This window comes from Numida meleagris, chromosome 9 (genome assembly GCF_002078875.1).
Source record: "Numida meleagris isolate 19003 breed g44 Domestic line chromosome 9, NumMel1.0, whole genome shotgun sequence".
Classification (NCBI taxonomy): domain Eukaryota; kingdom Metazoa; phylum Chordata; class Aves; order Galliformes; family Numididae; genus Numida; species Numida meleagris.
The window spans coordinates 14,409,211-14,428,118 of NC_034417.1; the positions used below are offsets into that span (position 1 = coordinate 14,409,211).

Sequence of the window (18,908 nt, forward strand, 5' to 3'; positions counted from 1 at the left end):
TATCCAATCTAAATCTTCTCTCTTTTAGTTTGAAACCACTTCCCCTTGTCTTACTACAACAGACCTGCTGAAGACTCTGTTGGTACTGTAGGCACTGTGCATGGCTGCCTCGTGAAACCAGCCCCAATCCATCATGGTTCGGAAGCAGGACAAGCTGGGGGCAAGGCTACCACGTCACCCAGATTCAGCGCTCAGGACAGCAGGAAACACTCAAGACCAGAGGCCTCTCCAGCCCCACAGCTCCTCCCAGGCCTGTAGAGGAAGAGGTACAGCCCCACTCATGTGGGTCCACGCCAGAGCTCAATGTGATCTCTGCAGGAAGACGTATAATGGGAACACCAGCCAAGGTCGGGTTGCCATGCTCCTGGTGATTTCTGTGTCCATCCAAGCTATAGGAACCTGATGGCTGAACAGTGGGCTTTGAACTCATCTAACATTCTGAACTTGGTGCACTCTTAAACTGAGCAAACGCTTCCAGGTAACACACTGATGTGGATGTCGGGCATCTGTATGCTTTCACACTCACAAAAAACTACAACGCTTGAAGCTCGCACTCATCACAGCCTGAGCCCAGCTTTGGGGCTGAAGATAGCGAGGGTATGCGTGGGGCTGGTGAAGCTGAGAGCACAGCTGAGGTGAGCCCTTCCCCAGGTGTCCTCAGTTTAGCTCCCCTCACTCAGAGCAGGGAGGAGGTGATAGCCAGCAGGGTGGGTATAATCGAAGACATGGGCTTCAGCTGTTGTGCTGACAGCCTCACTCAGAGAGCACATCTACCCACCCAGCCCCACTGGTAAGCCTTTTGCTAAGCCTGGTGCGTGTTGGAAGGGCTGGTTTGTCTTTCACCGCTTCACCAAGGTAGGACTAATGCTATGGTTTTCTTAAAAGGCTTTTTTCTTTAACTAGAGCACGAGTCTGTTGTTCTGTTCCTGGCTCACTGACATGCTGCTTGTAGCTGGCAATAAGTTGTATGTCCTGCATGCGGCCCTGCGTGGCCCCTTCGAGTGCTCCTCTGCCTGGCAATCCGTAGTCCTGATAAAGCAACATGTGGGCTGCGAGCGTGTGAATATCCAACGCGACAGCACCTCGCGCTCCTAGTTTATGCTTATTAATAACAAGCTGTAAAAATAGCAGTCAGACAAGATGAGATCATAAGGCTGACTGTGGGATGCCATATGCTGTCAGTTTGACTGAGCGAGCCTCGCGCAGAGGAGACCTGTACAACAGCAGAGTGGGACAGGGGATCTACAGGCTATGGCCTCTTTGGTGAGTCCCACAGAGCAGAGAGGCAGTGTTGCTAACTGCTGAAAAATGCTAAATCTGGGGAGCACAGTTTCTGTGGACCAGACAAACATGCTGTGGATTTTGGGCAACTGTATCTGGCTGCGTCTTTGGCTTTTCTGTCCTATATCGGTGCCCATAGCAGTGCCTCTGCCTCCTTGGAGTGGTGATACCTTAAGTGGACCTGAAGACTTTTCCTTTGTTTACTGTAAAATTAAGAGTTAAAAAGCCTTGGTGAGAGAATGCTGGACCCATTTACACTTGCACATGCTTCAAAAAGATGATGTAGCTCTTGGCTAGGAGCAGAATAGCAACATCTGCACTTAGAGAAATTATATTTCCAGCACCTAGCAGTGTCCTATTTAATCGTTCACAATCCCCTGGCTGAGAAATGTTACTCTACATTAGGGCTCTTTAAACTTTGATAGCTTATGGACAACTGTGCTCCCTCACTGCAGTGTAAAGGTTGAGGGTACGCTCTCTGATAATCTCAGCCAAGGCGCTGGTGACCTCTTCTGCGCAGGAGATGTGCCTGTGTGTCACCTGGGTGCCTCATGGCAAACAGCAGGAACAAACTTCTCGATTCCATTCCCTCGCTGCTCGCTCTCTGTTTAAGGAATTCATTTTCTAACCTATTTTGTGGCTCCCTTGGTGGTACCAGGGGCTGTGGAGCTGTGAATTCAGATTGCCCCGTGGACCCTTTTCTGATGGCCTTGTTGCAGCATTGCTGCCTTGCCAGAAGGGGCTGTTTTCAGGGGGTAGCTTCAGACCAGGTGCTGGGCTGGTCTGAAAGAGGCTCAGGTGCAAATTAAAGCTTGCACAATCAAGGGAAAGTGGGACCTTTGGTCATATCCCTTCTCAATACCACAGGTTCTGCTGTCCCAGGATGTGTGCATGAGTCATTGTCTGGAAATCCAAGTGGCCAGATGTCCGCCAGATACCGCCGCACTCGAGTTGCTCACTCCAGCAAATTGGGCGAGGGAAGGGGCCGCTCCTTCCCGCAGAGCTGGCGGGCAGGTGAGCAGCTCGCACATCCCCGTGGGTACCGGGGCAGGGAGCCAGCGCTTGTGGGGCCTTCCCCCAGGGAGGCATCTGCAGGCAGCTGGGTCCATCTCCCCATGCCCCCCACTCTAGGGGAGAAGGGGGGCTTGTTGCAACAGCTGCCCTGCGGCTCTTGGGATCCAGCTGTTCTTGGCTGCGGTGGAGCAGTACGAGGGACCCCTGCAGGCCCCCGCTCCGAACAGCTGGGGAAATGCTCCTTGGGGTTTTGCTGGTGCCAAAGGCTTTCATTTCTGAACACAGCCGTAATCTTGAGGCCCTCGCTGCTCCCCTCCAGTTTCTGGACTGCAATCCCCATGCAAAGCACAAGCAGACAACATCTGCTTTTCTTGCTGCGGTGTGTGCGGTGGGAGTTTCTGGAGGCAGAGCCCTGCCTTGGGCTATGGGTTGTGCAGCAATTTGGCTACCAAGGTGGTAAACTTTCTCAAGTTCTATTTGCAGTTTTTCTCCGTGTTGTTTAAAAGCCTGGTTGCAATACGTAATGAGGATACTCTAGTCTTGTCCAGCTTAGACAACGGCATGTGGGATCTTCATGCCAATCAATAAAGCAACTAGTGCTGAACTTGCTACACTCTTTAAACGACTGGAAACTGTCACAAGTTTTGGGAAAAGTCATTGTGTCTCCAGGAAGGAAGCAGTTTTCTGAGGAAAAATGTGTGACATTAGACCTAGCTGATACCTTGTTGGCCAAGGTTAGTGGTTCTCTGTGCTTGAGATCCACCTCCAGCCTGGCCCATAGGCTTGTATTCACCTGAGACATCAACAGCCGAGGGGTACAACTGAGTGCCATCAGCCTTCATAAGTCAGGCTTTTCTCCCTCTGCTTGGAAAGGGGAAACCCATCAAAGCCCCCAGACTCTATTGTGATGAAGAGGGCATTGTGAGAAGCGCTCCGATTTGAGGCACCTCTCTCATCTCTATGGTTATTCTGTGGGCACACTGCTCGTGTACAACCCCTGAGGTGAGGATGTATAGGCTGGGGCTCCATAATGCACTGCCTTCCCCTACGAGCGCGGTAGAAAAAGCCCTTTTTGTATCTGGCTCTGGAGGAGCCTTGCTGGAAGGTGAGTGAGGGCAATGGCACTGCAGGAGCCTGTTGTAATTGCCAGATTTAGGATGTTGGGGTCTGAATAAACCTCTGCTTTTACTTTGCTGGGATAATTCAGGCTTGAAAGCTGAAGTGACAGCCAATATTCAGGCTTTTCTGTTTAGCTTGTCTAAGATTGTGTATGTGGCTAAATGCAAATAAACACGTGAAGTCCCAACTGCTAAACTTACTATCTGCACGGGCTGATGGTATGAGTTATTGAAGACCCCATAAATTACCTGCTTTCGGCTCCGAGTGAAAGTGATATGAGAGCTGCAGTCCTTGACAGTAAGAGATGGCTCCATTTCTGGTTGGACAAGTTTGATTGGTCGCTAATTTACTCTCCCTCCTCTCATAATTCAGCACAGCTCTCTTGATGCGCTCTGCCAGCTCTCACCAATTTGCTGCTAGGAGGGTTTTCATGCAAGTGAATTGTGAATTCTAGTTAAAACATGTACCGAGCATGCTCCTGCTTGATGACTCCGCTCTTAGATGTCACAGGAAGAGACAGTGTTTTGTATAACTGCAAGAAAAATACCATGTTCTAATTAGTGTAATTTATAGTCCCTTGCAGGCTAAAACAACAGCTGATGAGTCATGAAAGTTCCTCCATCTGACATTTGCTGAAAGAAATGTTATTTTAGCTCCCATGACTTTTTTTGGGAGGGAGGAGCAGGGTGGGGAGGGAGCAGTTGGCCTGAAACATTTCACTCGCTCTTTCTCCAGCGCCTCCCCCTGCAACACAGGTCCTGTTTAAAGGTGTGGTGTTCTTTGGTGAGGAAACATTGATTGTGACCATGTCTAATTATCTGTCATGGTGGGCTCTATTTGGACTGGAGCTCCTGAGCCAGCTGTGGCTGCTGAGATTGGCGGTTCTCATAGCCTACAATGCTGTCTTTGAGCTTGATGTAGCTGAGCAGAGGACTTGGCAGGAAGGTCTCCCCGTGTGCTATAACTGGGCTCTGGCGTATTGTGAATCTATTTCCTGAGGTTGGGTGATGTCTGAGCACGGTGTGGGACCCTCATGGGGTCCGTTTTCATGGATGGTGTCACCCAATGACTTGCAACTTCTTCATGATCCTGCGATCCAAGGTTCTGCTTGGACTGGGCTCTGTGAAGATGAGGGAGCTGGCTTAAAGCAGAGTGATTTCCAAACTGATTGATTCACCCTGAGCTCCTCACTGATGACTAAGCAAACCTAAATAACCAGCTCAAGAGCTGCTCCTTCTCAAGTGGGGGGCAAATAGAGGTGGAGGATCCCTCCGCTTTGTCCGGGGGACTGTCCTTGGCCATGTAAGTCTATCTCTGACCATCAGAGGTCAGCAATGGACCTGACCAGCGGCTAGATTGACTCTTGGGGCACATGTCTGCAGAGCCATCTCCACTTGGTTATAAGGGATGCCAGATGGACTGTTGTGTTCAACATGTGTTGTCCATGCATGTGTTTGGAGTGGTTAGTGACATAAAGCAAGATCCTTGGAGTAGTCGTGTCTACAGCAAACTGTATGAAAGGCTTTGCCCACAGCAAAGCTAAAGATTTCTTTAATGATCTTTTTCATCCTGGTGGCTTTTTTGTTTGGCCACCACGATATACAGGAATTCTTCAGTTTCTTTTGTGAGGAGACAGTGGTGCTCTCTGAGAATAAGTAAAAATGATGGAAGAAAAGACCTGGTGGCTGACTTGCCCTTGTTTGCTGCGCTTACAGCAGAGAATGATTTTTGGAGAATAATAGAGAAGGATTCAATCATTTCCAAAAAACCTCTCTTCTTGGAATGGGGGTGGGGGATTTCTCGTATCAGTTGCTGATACAAATAGCAGAGGACTTCTAGCTCTTCCCTTTTCCATGTTCTGTGTTCCATCCTTCTGCCTCTCTCATCACACGTGAATACTGCCTCAGCCACTCCAGAGCACCAAGTCAGGGTCTAAACAGTCCCATAGAGAGCAATGGATTTCATTCTTCTGGTTAAGTCTGTATGTGTGCTTGCTTTGCCTGTACAGCAGGAACATAAGCACAGATGAGAGAGGCATTAGCGGGTGATACAAAAGCTGGCTATTAGTGTTTTATTTTTTTCCCGCTGTGCCTACAGGTGGCAGCTGGGATGACTTGCTGCAGCCAAGTGTGGCAAATATTTGCCACTGTGAATGGAAATATTTTCCTTTCTGCTTGTTGCACGTTAAGGACGGTCTCAATGAAAAGTCTGTTGTTGATGTCTCAGAAGGTCTCCTTGTATGACAGTGAAATGCTGTTGAAGCTTTGCTATTGTAGCTTTTCTAGGGTGGCCCTGGGTGTCATAGAGCAGGGAGGTGGCTGAAAGCCATTGGATTTTTTTTTTTTTTTTTGTGACTCCTTTCCCAGAACAAGCGCTATGCTGGAGAGATGCCCTCTGCTTCTCTCCTCCCACTTGTCCGTCAAATGACTTATCTGCTCTCTGCAGAGACTCTATTCTGGCAGCAGCAGCAGTTGTGCTAAGCTACAAAAACATTTCCATATGAAAATCTGCAGCTCTGAAAGCTGCACATGGCATGAGGCAGGGATGGACACAAGATACGGGAGGGCAGCTGCAGCTGAACAGTGCAAAGAACCATTGCTAGGTTGTATTTTCAAGCAAGAGAAACTATCTCTAGCTCTTTCTTCTCTGGCCCAATGTATGATGCTGTCAGTCACAAAGATGGGTGGGGATGGGTAGGCTCCAGGAAGAACATGACCTGGAGTGATGCACCTCCAGGGAAAAAAGTTAACAGAGGCTCTGGTGCCTCCTGAAATGTCTATCTAGATATACTGCCTCCAGGGGTATGTCTGCTGTGGTGTCTATTCTCCTTGAAAGGTTCCTAGTTTAGATTTAGTCATCTGAGCATCTGCCTGGACGTGTCAGTGGCTCCATTTATCCCTTCTGTCACACACACGCAGTAAAGGGAGAGGTCGGTGGCATGGAGAGAGGATGGAAATATGGATGGTATTTTTGCCTCTGAGGCAATTCCTTTGTGATCCTGTAGGCCACTCGTGACAGATGACAACGCCTTGATAGGATTTAAGTTCTTTATTTCAGAGAGCAAGATCCAAGACTGGTCTTCTGCATACTGTGCCTTTTCCTCTTGGAATTAATATACAGCCGTGTACCAGAGTTGTTGTAGGGCAACATCCATGAAACCAAACCGTGAGTCTTAATCTTTGGTAGGCCTTACTATCCAATTGAAAAGATAAAATTGCTCAGGGAGCTCTAAGGTTCAATCCCTTTGAGCATTCCTGAAATTGTTATGAAGTGATATTGAGGAAATACTAAGGCAAGGTTTAGATGTGGCAAGCAAAGGTGCCCTGAAGCAGCTGAGACTTGTTAGTTGCCTTGTCAGTGTATACTGGAGCACCCAGGAAGGATGTTGCATTTTTGACATAAGTGACCATACGAGGCATGTGAAATGCCTGGCTAACTGGCAATTTGCTGCTTGAATTGGGATCTGGCAAATCAATTGCCAGTGGACAGACAAGGCAGCTTTCCTCAAATGAGGACCTGAGCACAAACATACTTGATGCTCTTAGAAATTGCTTTTTACCACCTGCTATATATCATAATCAGTGTGGTTTGAGGGGGAAAAGGGGTGATGTCTCCTTTCCTCTGCTCCTTTGTGTTAGAGGAAAATCTTATCTGAAAAGCTTTAAATCTTTTCAGAAAGGTAGCCCTTTATTGGAAGGGCTGGAAACAGCCTGGGCATTGAAACTATAGCATGGGAAAAATGCTTTAAGATCCACCATTAATAAACTGTGATGCTCATATGTGGCCTTGTTCCACAAGGGGTATAATTTACGCCTGTGCTCCAGTGGCTCTGCACAGCACAGGGAGCGAGAAGTTCAGTAACCTGTAAGCACAGCTTGGGTTCCCCTCTCAGGATGACAGAAGGCACAATGAGCAGATTCCTTGCCTGGCTCATAACTTCCTCCTTTTTAGGAGTGTTAAGATCCTGGCTGACAGAATCCGATTGAATGAGCAGTTGAGCTGGAGTCTGGGCAAAGCCTTTGCCTTAGGAATTCATGGAGCAAGGTGAGTGTCTTTGTCTGGAGTGTCTGCGTGGTCTTGCTGGTGAGTGCAGCTGTGAGTTAGGACTGAGGAAGAAAGCTGCTAAATTTTCTAGGAAAAGCTCCTGCAGATCAGTGCAGCAGTCAAAGATGGGCTGCTTTTAATAATCTGTTCAGAGCTATTTCTGAAAGAACAGTGAAACTCTGTGCCCCAGCCACTCTCCATCTGCTTTCAGATCTCATCTGAAAACTCATCTTTTCTTTTCCTCTCCCCTTCTCTCTGCACTGCCTCCTTTAAGTTTGCGTCTGCTCTGCAAAGCTGCTGTAAGGCTGGAGTTCCTGTGAGGCAATAGGTAAGGTTACACGCGTTAACCAGTGGAGCGAGAGCTGACTTATTAAACCCATTTATTTGCTTCACACATCAAATATCTTCCTAAAGGAAATGATTTAACTTTCTGAGTACAAGGCTTAAGCCAAGTAGTTCTGGATTCATATTGTGAAGCATTGCAAATGTCAATTAAAGAAAGCTATGGTGCAGCCTTTCTGAGCAGTGTGAGATGCTCCAGGTGGAATCTGCTGTGGGAGGGACTGCTGCCTTCACTCACTCCCTGGGTAAAACTTAAGAGTAGTTTTTGGTTTGCTACGTAGATGCGAAAAAGATCATGGAAGAGAATAACATTTTTGCCTATGATGTGTCCTTCAGCGATGCTCCTCGTCCTTCCTTACTGTTCCTGATAGAAGTCAGGGTCTTAGGTTAGATGTTAGGGTGAAATTCTTTACTCGGATGGTGGTGAGGCACTGGCACAGACATCCCAGAGAAGCTGTGGGTGCCCTGTCCCTGGAGGTGCTCAAGGCCGGGTTGGGTGGGGCCGTGGGCAGCCTGATCTGGTGGGGGGCAACCAGCCCATGGCAGGGGTTTGGAGCTGGGTGATCTTTAAGATCCCTCCCAGCCCAAGCCATTCTATGATTCCTTGAGAGAATGAGTGAAGTGTAGGTATGAGGTGCTGGTGTGTTAAAATCTCTTAATGCATTAAACATCGCCTTAGATGTTCTCTTTGCTGTTCCAGTCACCCACCAAACTGCTAACAAGGATCAGCTTCCCCGCTGGGTTAAAGTATCAATCTCTGCTCTTCGGTCAGTTTGCTTCTGTTCAAGTATTACCAATTTTTCACCGGGATATTGTTGTCATGCGGATTTCTTTGTTCTGCCAAAATACCCAGCCGCATGCTATTATTTTCTTCAGGTAAACTGTCACTGCTTTCCTTCCCTGGGCCAGTGCATGTCAGGCAACAGCCTGACAGCCTCCCCTCTTGATAAATGATGCAAGCCCAAAGGGCAGCGGCTCAGCGGTTCTGTGCACGTGTGCTGGCCGAGAGAGCTCAGGCATTCTTCCTGCTGTGGGAAGTTTACCCTAAAGGTCACCAGAAGATTCATCACGCATAATTTTTTTCCCAAAGACAGTGCTGAGAAGTGCTACGTGCCAAGAATGGATGGTGGTGGTAATAAGGAGTAGCAGTTTACAGGAGGCTGCAAGCTTAGGTAGAGATATCACCTGCAGTGGTCCAAAGTCCTTCCTGGGCAAGTGAGCAGAGACTTGGAAGACTGTCAACTGCAAATCAAAGTACAGTGCCTTACGAGATAAGCAGAAAAGTGTTTTCTAGGCTGCAATATATATCCGTTTGTTTGCTTTTGTTTCTAGCACTGCATAGCTGAATGCTTTGGTGCTGGGATGTTCCTCTGTGAGCCCCAGTGGCAAAGAACAGATCCTGAGTCCCCCTCTGTCCAGCTCCTCTGCACCACCTCCCTCCATCCCCACTTGAACCAAAGGAAGGCTTTCTTCTGTAACACACAGCTACAGATCAGCTATAACCTGAATAACTGTGATCAGCGGGAATAACTAGCTCGACTCTGCATTTAAACACAAAAACAAAAGCCTGAGAAATCAAAAATCCTTTAAGAAAATAAAAAGCAGACTGTCCTGTTTTCATTCTCTGTAAGTAGAATCAGCAGCACTGCTATAGGTCATGCCATTTCCCTGCTGTTGTTCGCTTGCAGTAACATTTTATCCTCTTTTTACCACAGTCCTCCTGACTGCATTGTAAATAAGACCCTTCTTTTTCCCCCTTCAGCATCTACTTTATCCTCTGGTTGCATCCACAGACCTTAGGATGCGCTGCGTGTGGAGGAGGAAAAAAAAAAAAAAGCAGTGAAGTTAATTTCCTGGTATCTGTTCTGAGCAGGATTGCTGTTAATTAGCAAGCCTGTCTTCTCTGGGCTGCAAGAAAATGCTGCTGGAAAATAACTCACTGAGTGCTTCTGTATTTTTGCTGACAATTTGCAAACTACCACTAGGTTCAGATTTTGGCCTCTCTGTGCAGTCTTATGAACTGTAGTGTGGTGCTTCAAGTTGTTGGATATCAGGAAAAACTTCTCAGAAAGAGTGGTGCTGCATTGGCACGGGCTGCCCAGGGAGGTGGTGGAGTCACCATCCTTGGAGGTGCTCAAGAACCATGGGGATGTGGCACTGAGGGGTGTGGTTAGTGGGCAGTATTGGTGGTAGGTGGATGATAGGACTAGAAGATCCTAGAGGTGTCTTTTCTACCCTTAATGATTCTATGAAAGCAAAGCTCGTGTTTGTTGCCTGAATGGAATGACGCAACGTCAGATTTCTGCCCATCTTGTACAACCAGTGAAACAGTTGTGTCTGGTTATTCTGGGATGCGACATTGAAAAAACCATCTACTGTTTGACGCAGATCCTCAGCTTTGATAAGGTTGGATTGTTTTAAAGATGGGTTGAACCTCAGAGAATTGAGTTTTGTTGGGGTACGGGCAGATGTGCCCGCCATACAACCCGAAACTGGCAATAAATATTCCCTTTTCATTATGTTGCTCCAGTGAACACAGTGCTGCTAACGATGCTTTGCTTTAATACCACATTTAGTGCTCTGACTTGCCCCAGGCTTTAGAAATGATTGACTGGTTATTGTCCAGGAAGTGAGTAGCCTTGTCTTGTCCCTCTTTGGGAAAGGATGGACAAATATTGAGGCTGTGCACTTAATAACTTGCACTCGTGTCATTTTCCCTGGAGATGTTCAAGCAATATATTTCTTGACTCTAAGGTAACAGTTCAAATGAAACTTTGATGCCCCGAAGAATACCTGCAAAAGACAGAGCAAGAATCTACTCATCTTAATGCAGAGCCCTTGCTTGAGCCTGAGATATAAAATGCAGACTGGAATCTGATGTTTCTTTGAACCCATGTGCAGCTGAAAGTAAAGAAATAGCTCAAAAGAGCTGAGAACAGTTTGGCTGCCGGTTTGAACATGATGCTGTCAACCTGCTGGAACACAGAACGAGCGAGGATAATGTGCAGGAATGGCTTTTGGTTCTGTTAGATAAACTGGAGTCTTTGGAGTTTTATTGTACTCAGAATGAGTGAGAAGTAGGTATGATTTCTGTTTAAATCTATCTTGCTGTAGTACTTCATGAGTGTTTGATTTAACGTTCACGGCAATGGGAACTCTGCTGCTCCGAAGACAAAATAGACCTCCCCATCCTGACCCCTGGCCTGGTCCTGCCCCAACTTCCCCACATTCATTCCGTCCTTGTAGTTTCGTTTCTTTACTCACGCATCGTGGGACACATTTGAGATCTTAAGATTGGATATTAGGAAACATTTCTCTGAAAGAGTGTTGAGACATTGGCACAGGCTGCCCAGGGAGGTGGTGGAGTCACCGTACCTGGAGGTGTTCAAGAGCCATAGAGATGTGGCACTGAAGGGCGTGGGCAGGGTGAGGGTTGGCTGGGGTTGGACCGGAGGATCTTAGTGGTCTTTTCCAACCCTAATGATTCCATGATCAAGAAAGAAAATGATTCCGAAAGAAAATATCTGCAGCTTTTGAAGGTTATTTTTCTACCCCATCTCAGAAATGCACCCATGGCAGAGCAGCACCACTTTATTTCGCTTGAGATTAATGTGTGACCTATTGATCACAACCTAGACATTTAATAAAAATACTGAATATTTTGGAAAATATTTTGAACTTGGCAAAAGGTGGTTGTTATTTCTGTCAATTCCCCTTTATGTGCATTTCAGGAAAAAGTCAGTGGATGCTTGAAAAAGAAATAAAATGCCATTGTGCATCATGCTACAGTGGTCACAGTGGAGCAGTTGATCGCAACATAAATAACAGGATAGACTAGTGAAATAATAGGAGGAATAAAGGTGTCAAAATATTTGAAGATTAAAGGGAACCATGAGAATGAAATCCATGCCATAAGAACAATGTCACAGCTGGAGGGTACCAGGGGTCCTGGTTACCAGCGGTGGTGCTGCGTTGGAGACATAGCTGGATACATTTTCTTATGGGAATTAAAAAATAAAAGGTAAACGGGCTAGAAGGGAACCACATCATAGATTGGTTAGATCCCTGACAAACAACACAGGAGCTTTTGCAAATGAATGGATTGTTTGGGAGTGGAAGGATTTGAACAGCAACTTCTGTAGTGTTTTTGTACCATGCAGGGACCTTTGGCTGCTCATCTCTGTTTGGCTGCACATTCCTGATGTCCTCTGGGTGAGGACAGATGCCCAAAGAGCAAAATGACAGTAGGGTAGGGTTAAAAGAGGAGGTTTTCATGGTGGTTATTTTTATGGTGGTTGTTTGTCAGACAGTGCATTGGCTTTTGAGATCTCATACTTTTCAGTAGCATGAACAATTTTCCTTTCTTCTTCTTCCATGTGAATGCTTACACTTGATGGAGTTTGTCACCAAAAGGAGTTTCTAAATGAGATGATTGCTTAGTGGGGAAATGGTGACTTGGTGGGTTAATCTCTACTTTTCCCGCATCAAGGCGGCTTTTCCAATTAAAAATGCTGGCTGGCAGTTTGTATTATCAGGAGAACACTAGAAGCCTGGGCGGTGCTGAGGGGTTGCAGACAGGATTTCTCCCAAGCTCTGGGAGCCACTGTGCTGCACGATGGTGAAATGTGCTGGAAACCCTATCGTGGCCTGGCAGGCGGATGGAGATGTTCAGCCATTTACCAGCCCATATGAGCAAACTGATACCATTTCCCAGGAGCTAGATCCTAATTACACTTCTCTGCTTGGGGATCATGTGAACTTTTATTAAGAGTTTGGTAAGGAGAGAAGCGGCTTAATACTGCAATTGAGGAGAGGGAAAGGCTTTGTTGCCAGGGAGCGTGGCCTCCTTCCTGGTGCTGCGCAAAGGCAGGTGGCACCTAGAAAAGCAGTTGTTTTCTTTTCACTGAGGGAGTGGACAGTTTGGGCTCTGTTAATTGTTGTTTTCTTCTTTTGTCTTCTCCTATGTGTTGTTTTTTTTTGGAAGCAGTGCTTTTCTTTGCAGAGGTGAGTTCGGCGTACTGTTACCAGTTCTGGTGTTTGGTGGCATTCCTCTCACTACATTTCTTCTTTTGGTGAGGGTAACAATGGAACATGGATCTTTGTGACTAGCATTTATGGCATGGTAATGTTAGATCTACCAAGGAGAAGGTTCTGAGATGTCCCTGACAAAACAACTTAAATCCTGTAGTGACTTTACTGAAGTCTCTTCAGCCTGAAAAATAACATGTTTCAATCCAATTGCAAGACTTCCAATTTAAGTTGGAAGCCTTTCCATGCTCGCTCTATATTCGGATTACGATTAAAACCTAATTAAGTCTATTGCTGCTATCAGCATATTGGAGCTTTGACCATCAATGGTCTGTCAATATTTTTCTTGCCATTCTGCACTAATTTAGTGCAGATTAGCTCTTGGTAATCATGAGTTTTGCAGATAGGTATTATAAATTCAGTAAGCAAATGCTGATGGCTGCATATGAGCAAAAATGAGCTCAGCTGTTGAACAAAAATAATTTGGTGGTTTCTTCTGTATCCCATTTTTTGAGATGCTGAAGAGGTGGCTGAGGAATGAATGATGTGATAAACTTATGTCTATGAATAGTACATATCCCTTCTAAAAGAGAGGCACAGTGTTACTGCAGTACCATAAAATGCTCTACCAATGCCATCACTGCATTTTTTTTAAATGGGGTAGTATGGAAGTTGCTGCCTCTGCTTCCTCTTTGAGATGTTTTTAGTCTGAATGTTTTAGCAGCGTGGTGCCTCCGTAGGAATGAAGACACTAAATCCTCAGCAGGCCCCTGGGAACACTCTGTACAGCTCATCTTTACCCTCCTTCATATGCTTTCCTCAGGCAGAGAACATCTGGAGGAGCTTTTTGGATAACGCCACTGGGCTTGGAAAGGAGAATTTCACAAAGAACTAGTCTCTGAGTGGATGCTAAAGGGAGTAGGGAGAGGAGTTCTCTCCAACATCCTTTGTGCAATAACCATGGATGCCAGGGGAATATGTTGAGGAAGCAATCACAAAGGCTTGCACACACTGTAAATAGCATCTTCTTCAGCCACTCTTGGAGAAAGGATATTGGGCTAAATGAGCCACTGATCTAATCACTGAGTCTTGTGTTCTTCAAGCAGTCATCTGCCCTTCCCAGAGTATAAATCAGAGTCCTGGAAAGTAATTATTGCTCTAAAAAGGTTGGATGTGCCCTCTGTGTCTATCTGGTATCCCAATACGACTGCATCTCCAGCTGAGACCCTGGCAGAGCTTGCAGCCAGATGCAATACTGGCCGAACTGAAAGAAAGCATCTCAAGTCAGTCCTGCTTGCATCCTGCTGTGTGTCACACCTTTTGGCATAATATTCTCATTTATTCATCCTCCTTATTGTGATAGAGCTCTTGCTGTTGCCTGCAGGTTATAACTATCATAATTCACACTGATGCCTGGTACCCAAATGGTTAAATGCATTTGGCTTTGCTGTCCTCCTCAGTCCCTGTAGATTGTGTTGCAAGAATTGAATGAAATTGATAGAGCTAGCATTACAGCAAGCAAAACCCCCTGAAGAAAGAGTAGATGGGTGGATAGAGAGAATGACCCCAAAGAAAACAGCTGTCAAGGGCAGCTATTGGTTTATCTTTCATGGAAAGAGAGACGTAATGAATTCTAAATTAAGAGAAACTAGAGGCAAGGCTGTTTATCAGCTCTCTGCTGCAGCATAAACAGGCACTTTAGAAGTATCGACTGCAGTCTCACTTAATGCACCAGGTACATTTCCTCAGTGCCTGGGAACACCATGCGGCCATCGAGTTGGACGAAAGCTGTGATATCTAAAATACATTAGGTCAGGGCAGGAGCTGTTCTGCATATTGGTCTCTTTTCAAAGGGTCTTTGACCAGAGACCGCTTCTGATTCTAAACCAAAAGAGCAGTACGTGCCTTGGGAGTCCACATAGCCTTTTGCTTAAGAAAGCCAGGAGGTGCAAAAGTAGGAAAAGCACTATGTAAGGGTCTCTTTGCAGGTGGTGGAGCTGGTGAGAACAAAACAGCTCCTGAGTTCAATGCACTACAAGAAATGTCAAAGAAAATGTTATCCCATCATCTTATCTGTATACATCATGAGAATAATTGCCTCTTTGTGACCCCACTGTTCAGAGTCGAGCAGTGTATTTATCAACTGACCGTGCGGGGTGGTAAGCCATCTGACAGCTGACTCCAAGTAAGATAATAAGACTGACTGATGGGTTGTTCTTGCTATTCCCGACTTCATCTTCTACTCCCCCAACTCCATAGCCTGGCTCCAAGACACAGTCTGAAATGTCGTGTCAATCCAAAGAGGATTTTGTGCTGCTTAAGTTCACCTCTAACTTAGAGGGATCTTGATTCTACAAAACATCATAACCTAGCCAAATAGCCTGTTGATTTTCTGGCTTCTCTGTACCATCGTTATTTAGCTGCAGCTTTTTGCAGGCAGGCGAGTACTAAATGCTGGCCCACAAAGTCAAAGACAGTACAGTTGGGTCCTTCACTCCTTCATCAGCACCACTTTCCCCTAGCTGAAGTGTTTGAAGATGGATTTGTCTCAATGTGTCAGCTTAATGTGGTCAAAACCCAGATGCCAAGGATGAATATAACTCATCACGTTATCTCCTCATGAAAGCAATCCTCACTGTCCTCTGAGGTGTATTGACTCTTATCCTTTCTCAGCCACATGCTCTTTTGTCACTTTTGCTCATTTTCATGTCTTTAATTAAAAGAAAAGGCCTTCCCAATGGAAGATTAATTAGGACAAATGTGCTGCCATTAATATCTGCCATGCTTGGAAGGAGATGATTCACCCTGTGATTAAAGCCGAACGGAATCTGGAATCTGAGGAGTAATTAGCCCTCAGCGGCTCGTAAGTCTGAAGAAAGCACTATTTATCAGTGGTGGTGCTAATGCAATTACTTCTCCACTGCAGCCTCCTGGACTGATAAATCATAGCCTGAGCATTTGGAGGAGCTATCAATTTAGGATTATGCTTCTCTGAGTCTACAGAGAGAGAAAAAGAGGGGAAACAAAGGGGCAATCAGCTTCTCAATGTCTTTAATTGTATCAAAACTATGGAGGCTGATGAAATCTGAGCACCTCTTCTGAATCCATTTTCTCACTCGCACAGAAAACTGAGATTTAGTGGTCACTGCAGCTGATTGAAGTTATAGCTTCATTTTTTGGGGGGGAGGTTAGGGTAGTGGAACTGAATCTAAGAAGTTTTTGTTCAGAAAAAAAATGAGCTGAATGGCTTAACTTGTAAAGCTGAATTTCTAACCTGTGCTTAGAGCACCTTTTGCTTGCTTTTCTTCTGGGTTTGTTTAGGTGTGGTTGGTAAGCAGTGTGTTTTAAGGTAATGTTTTTTCACATGCAGCTCCCATTTGCTGTGTGGTTGGGTCTTCAAGAACTGTTTGGCAAATCTGGAGCGCTCTTCTTGGAGCACTTGAAAGGGATATCTGAACATTAATCTACAACAAAATATTCTCCTGTCTCTCATATGCACGTGTACATCCTCTGCTTCAATTTTAGAGTTAAGCTGAAGAAGAAAAGTGAAATGATGTCTGCCTCATTTTGAAAAGCCAGGTGTATCCTTGGTGTTAATCTTCTCTTGAGTAGAAGTGTGCCTTTTTGCATAAGGGATTTGTCCTCAAGATTGCAAATTTCCCACCTTTCTAATAAAACAAAACAAAAAGCCGATGAAACAAAAGATCCTGCAGAGCAAGCACCCCCTGTCTCTTCATCCTGGTTCTTCATAGGTGCTCCTTTACAAGTCTGAACTGTGCAGCACTGTACCCCATCATGATCTCAGCCCCATCAGACAACTTAGAGTGCTTCCCGTTGATGCCGTGACACTCGGGGCCATGCACCTTTCATTAACACTGTATTCCTCAATCCCTTCCATTTCCTGTAATACATAATGTGGAATAGACTAGCCAATAAAATGTCTGGAGGATGTGGATGGGAATATGATATGCTAGGAACTGATCGCTGGCCTGAACCATAGGGAAATGGCTTGGCCTCTTGCACTAGTTATATATAGTGAGTATGTATTTAAACTTGTCTCTTTATTCCTGAATGGAGCCCAAATAAACAAGCATAGCTGAGGGAAGTGCAGTAAAGATTGAACTAGATGAAGTCTTCCTTCTCACAGCTGCGACTGGCTGAAGAGTTGTTGTGGGATTATTCTCTCTGTATATCCTCTCGAACGCAGAAGTTTGTGTCAAGACCCAAGCTGTCTCCTGCACCAGCTGAAACAGTGCCCCTGCTTTAGGTGCTGTTGCAGAAGAAGCCCTGCTGAGCTGAAATAGGATGGAAGACCTGCTCAGTGTTTTCTGTTGACCACCTTCAAAGCAACTTTGCATAGAATTGCACATCCACTGTGCTTGGGCCAGAGGTGGTGGTAGGGTTAAATGCGGAGCAGTAGTATAAAAATGAGCTGCCTTCAAATTCCAGGCAGGTCTTCATCTAGGAAGACAGCAAATGAGCAGCATTTGGGATGTTCTTGTGGCAGGTGTTAATTAAGGTTTTAAAGCAGATGGGTAAACAGGCTGAGATTTCTTGAAGGAAAAGATAACACTAAATGATATTCACAGCAGCTGTGTTGCACTTGTTGGCATGTTGGCTGACTACAGTACGTGTCATGGCGGAACAGCTCCAGCATCAGTGGAAGAATATTGATTTTTTGGAAGCTTAAAGAGAAAAATCTAATGTTCCCCTTGGCTACTGGAGAGAATTCTAATTACCTTTTGGTCCTCTAAAAAACAACAACAAACGCCCAACATGATATGGGCAGTTTTCTAAGATGGTTTCTTCAGCAAGTGTCTCTGACCCAGCCGGTGAATTATAGATGTCATTTCCTGTAGGTTGGCTTTCAAACACTTTGATTCTTCTTATTTTTACAGTGTAAATGTCGAGCAGTTCTGGTCACTGGAGAATAGTTTACCTTTCCAGGCATAGTTCTCAGACAAATTTTTGGGCTAGTGCGTTGTTCCTTAAACAACTTCCTACATATAAAATTCTTCAAAGATGCCTATGAAGAGCAGTGGGATGAAGTCCCAAACTCAGGAGGAAAAGGTATTTGGGCAAATGCCTGTGTCCTAGTGTTGTGAAAGCAAACAGCTATGGTGGTAGTAAGAAAGTCCCAGTGTCTGTTGGTATTATATAGTAGAAAATTAGCTTCAGGGGGGAAAAAGAGAATGAGAGGTAGGATGAACTGACCCATTGCCTCTTCTGTGTAATATACTTCCTTGGGTAAGCGTAAGTACATCAATTCCCTTTCTATAAGGTCAGTAGTGGGAGCTATTGGGTTACCAGGGAGGTGGATTTCCAGAGACATTTGAAGTGTAATTGCTTGACTAGTTCTGGTTAGCCACAAGGTTGAGTTTGTAAAAAGGCTGAAATGAGGAAAAAAATGGCTGAGACAAGTGAGGATTGACTCGATGAAAGGGTTTTTTTTTTTTCCCCTGTATGTATGAGGAGCCGCTAGTTCCTGGTGCTTTTCTTTGAGGATCAGCAGGACAAAGGGAGAGATTAGTAGGATTGCTCTCTGCTATGGGTGCTGCTTGCATAAATTCATCCTGCAGCCCATCCTGAGTGCTCTATGGGGTGAGGAGCTGGGGGTGAAAAGGACTCCAGCCAGCCCTTAGGATGATCTGCTGGTTGCTCATCTATATTCTGTGGTCTGAGCCAGTGTTAAAGCCCTTGCTGACTTTGCAGTGGTAAATAATACTAACGAGCTGAAATGTCGATACCTCATAAAGCTTGGGTATGTTTCAGTAATGCACGATGGGAAGTGCAAGTGAGACTGGCTTTAGATATAATCTGGATGCTCAAACATCTTTCATAAAAGCTGATTTTTTTTTTTCTCCCTAGGCCCTCTCTGTCAATTTGAACGGCTGAAGGGATTCAGACAAAAAGACAACAAAGTCTCTCTCCCTTCTTCATCCCTAGCTGCAGTACTAGTTTAAGTATCAGGGGGCTCAGGCTTTAACTAGAGCCACTTATTTCCCTTGTGTTCGGCAAAACATCTGAAGACTTCAGTTTTGAAGAGGTGCTGATACAGAAGTCTAGTCCTGAAAACCACT

At 45.5% G+C, this 18,908-nt stretch overlaps 1 long non-coding RNA gene across 3 annotated transcripts; it reads left to right on the plus strand.

Moving 5' to 3' along the window:
• Positions 524-17,654, plus strand: LOC110404041. Of its 3 annotated transcripts, none has more exons than XR_002442027.1 (4): positions 524-855; positions 2,149-2,295; positions 7,366-7,458; positions 7,733-7,786. It is a non-coding gene; the product is annotated as an uncharacterized LOC110404041 (long non-coding RNA). The 3 variants fall into 3 exon arrangements; XR_002442026.1 differs by lacking the exon at positions 7,733-7,786 and adding an exon at positions 13,652-17,654 and having other exon boundaries at positions 525-855; XR_002442028.1 differs by lacking the exons at positions 7,366-7,458; positions 7,733-7,786 and adding an exon at positions 13,652-17,654 and having other exon boundaries at positions 532-855.